Here is a 3857-nt window from a genome sequence, read left to right on the forward strand (position 1 = left end):
TATCTGTCATTATACTATCCTTACGATACATATACTTGCATAAGTAGAATTTTAACTAACAGATATTTCAAAAAATATTAAAAAATGCAAAACTAAGACAAAAGGAGTATCATTTAATTTAATATTATAAAAAATATTAAAAGAATAATTGTGTTTTATTCTTAGTTATGTTCTCTTCCTCAATAAATTTGAAGATGAAAGATAAGCAAACTAAATTACTAACTTTTTTTTTGGGAGACCTAAATATGCTAAGGAAACTCAATCTTCAAAAGAGATAATAACATTATCTTGTGCACTTTGAAACTTACATGTGAGACGAATAACTTAAGTTGTAGTATAAATTTTGTAATGATACCCAAAATAACTATGTATCCATTCAAATTTATAAAATAGTTAAATTTTTGTTAAGCAATGAATTCACAATATTTACAGTGAAAAATGAAATTTAAATACATCTCTCATGTACTTTTTTTTAAATATATAAGTATATTGAACTATTACTAACATTTATGTGAGGATGAAAATGGATAGCTTTTGATCTTCCATTAAATTCAATTACCTATGATTTTTTATAATTATAAATAGATGTGGGTAATTTTTTGAAAATAAAATTAATAATCAATGCGATTTCAAGTGGGGTTCCAGTTTGAGGATTATGATACTCACTATTCAAAATTGTTTATGTAATAATCAGTTTTGACTAAGTACTTGGATAAAACACATTTAATGAAAGGAATTTATTCTTCTTAGTTTTTTTATTTATCTAAGTTCCTATTATTGTATTTTAAAAAAATTTTATGTATTCTATAATCAAATTTCGTGTAATTTTATGCTTGTTTGGGAATTCAATTATAAGTTTATCAAACTTATTTTTTTTGTTTGATGAATGATGAATTGGACTAGACATTGTTGTAATGTGCGGGTTCGGGAATCAACACTTAGACGTGAAAATTTAAAAGTCATCATCAATTATTTTTTATCTAGGTGTGATTAGACACTTATTAAATTTGTTCTATTCAACGAAATCTTAAATTGATTTTAGGTCCGTCTAAAGAAGAATAACCTAGTTTGTGAATTTCAAAGTTGAGTTCGGGAGTACAATTACACACGGGGAAAGATCAGTACCTCGTGACGCTCAATCCTCGATGTTGACTCTATGTTTTTGATGATATCAAAACATTCCTCGTTTATTAATGTCTAACTTCATTACTTAAGTGTGTATTTAAGTGTGCAGGATAAATTAAATGAAATGTGTGATTAAAAGCAAGATTACATAATAAAATAGGCTAATTAGTTAAAGTGAAAAGTTGGAAAGAGTTAGTGAAGACATGGCTTTTGTAACAGATTATCAAAATGCCTTAATCAGTTAGTAATTGCTAGGCTACTAGATAAAGTGAAACAGAAAAATGTTAGTCAGTTAGCACTAGGCTTAATTGATTAGGTAGGTGCTGGATTAAATCTTGATCAAATAGTGAATTTCAAACTCCTTAGTGAACCTAAAGGAGAGGATGTAAGTAAGAAGGCTGAACCTTTACAAAATACTTGTATTGATTTCTCTATTTTTCTTTTTACTTAAAATCCAGATTTCTTCTATTGATCAAAAGATCAATTAATTTGTTTATTTTCAAATTAAGCATTTGAATCAAAGAAGGAATTTTTTTTTCTGAAAAATTTTAAAAAGTTCTTTCAAATTTTTAAAACAATTAAATTCACCCCCATCTCAGACTTATTCATATTGAGCTTACTTATCTAACAATTGGTATCGGAGTAAGGACTCAATTCTACAAGTCTAACAGCATTGAGTGATCCGAGAAGCAAAGCTCAACCTATCAAATGGAATCCACTTTAGCTGTTCTTGGTGAAGGGCATTCAACTCAAAGACTTCCATTTTTCTCAGCTAAAAACTATCCCTATTAGAAGAAAAAAATGGAGATGTTCATTTAATCATTTGACCTTAATATTTGGAACGTAATCTTAGATGGCCCTTATGTTCCCACTAAAGAAACAGATGGAAAAACCATTGTAAAAACTGAGAAAGAGTGCGATGACAAAGAAAAGAAGTTAATACAAATAAATTACAAGGCAGTCAACACATTTCTTTGCTCTCTAATTGCTATTGAATTCAATAGGGTATCCATGTGTAAAACAGCTAAACAAATTTAGGACACCTTTAAAGCAACATATGAAGGAACAAATCAAGTTAATGAATCCAAGATAAGACTCCTTACACATGATTATGAGCTATTTAGGATGAAAGAGAATAAGATTATAAATCAAATATATGAGAAATTCACACACATAGTTAGAGGATTGAAGTTTTAGGAAAACACTTCCCGAATGCTTAATTAGTCAAAAAGATACTCTATAGTCTTCCCAAGTCATGAAGACTAAAAGTGACAGCCATAGAAAAAGATAGAAACTTAAATGATTTCATATTAGTGGAACTTATATGATATTTACTTACATATGAGATGACATTAAAACATGAGAATGCTCCAAATGATGAGAAGAAAAATGATAATAAAAAGAAAAAAACTGCCTTAAAATCTAAAATTGAAGAAGAAAAAAAAACATAAGAGATGAGAGTGAGGAAGATGAAGACATAGCAATGCTAGTTAAAAGATTTAGTAAATTTATGAGAAAGAACTTTAGAGGTGTGAGACCTCTTAGAAAAGATATGCCAAAAGGGGAGTATAGCTAAAACTATAAGTGCAGAAAAATAAGACACTAAATATGAATATCTAAACAAAAAGAGTGTCCCAAAGAACTACAAGAAGAATGCCATGATTGCCACTTGGAGCGATGGTGATGATTCTCGAGATGAAGTTACCAACCTTTGCTTCATGGCACTTAAAAACTCCAAGGTATGCTCTATCTTTCATCGCTTTAGTTCATGTCTCATCACTCTAGTTCATACAGTTTTGATCAAGACTCATATTCATTTGATGAACTACAAAATGCATATGATAACTTAGTATTTGAATTTGAAGAAAAGACATTAAAATACAAGAACAACATATCCAAGCTTAAAGCAAAAAATGAACTCTTGAACAAGACAAAGGTGGAACTAGTAAACATAGTCAAGGATTTGGAAATTGAAAGATATGAGCTGAAAATGAGGAATGAGAATTTGCATGCTACATTTACAAAGCTTAACATGAGTCCACAAAAATTGAATGACATGCTAGAAACACAAAGAGCTTTCTTTGACAAAGAAGGAATAAGCTATGATGAACCTCAAAAGGAAACTCACTTTAAAAACTTCTTTGTTAATGAAAATGTGAAATTAGAATATTTCATGAAATACATTTATTGTCACAAAATAGGGCATTTTACCTACTCTTGCCCTTTAAGAACTACCACCTTTAGAGCAAAGAAAATAATAAGTATATGGGTTCCAAAAGGAACAAAACCGCTACATGTCAAGGTAATAAAATTAGAATGGGTTCCAAAAGGAACCAAAATCACTGACTTGTATGGACCCAAGAAAATTTTGGTACCAAAGTCAAATGTTCGAATTTTGTATTTGTAGGAAGAGCTTATTTTCTTAAAATAAAAAGCACAAGAAAAAGGAAAATGGTATTGATAAATCTATGATATAGAGTTATTTGGGCTTAATGTTGATAGTAATTTAGGTTAGTTCTTATAATAATACATAAAAATTAGTAAATTTTATTTAATTATTTTAAATCAATTAATTTAGGCGAGTCAATCTAATCTTAGTTAATTTTATGCTTAATTTGGTGCTACTATGGTTAAGATAGGTTGTTACTAATTTATTTATACTTTTGTAGGAGTTTGATGACAGAAGAATTTTAAGGAAATGAGGAGAGCAATTTCAAGGTGCAGTCCTCCAT

The sequence above is a fragment of the Theobroma umbraticum genome, unplaced genomic scaffold, assembly GCF_002168275.2.
Source record: "Theobroma umbraticum cultivar Fairchild unplaced genomic scaffold, ASM216827v3 scaffold_55.0, whole genome shotgun sequence".
Classification (NCBI taxonomy): domain Eukaryota; kingdom Viridiplantae; phylum Streptophyta; class Magnoliopsida; order Malvales; family Malvaceae; genus Theobroma; species Theobroma umbraticum.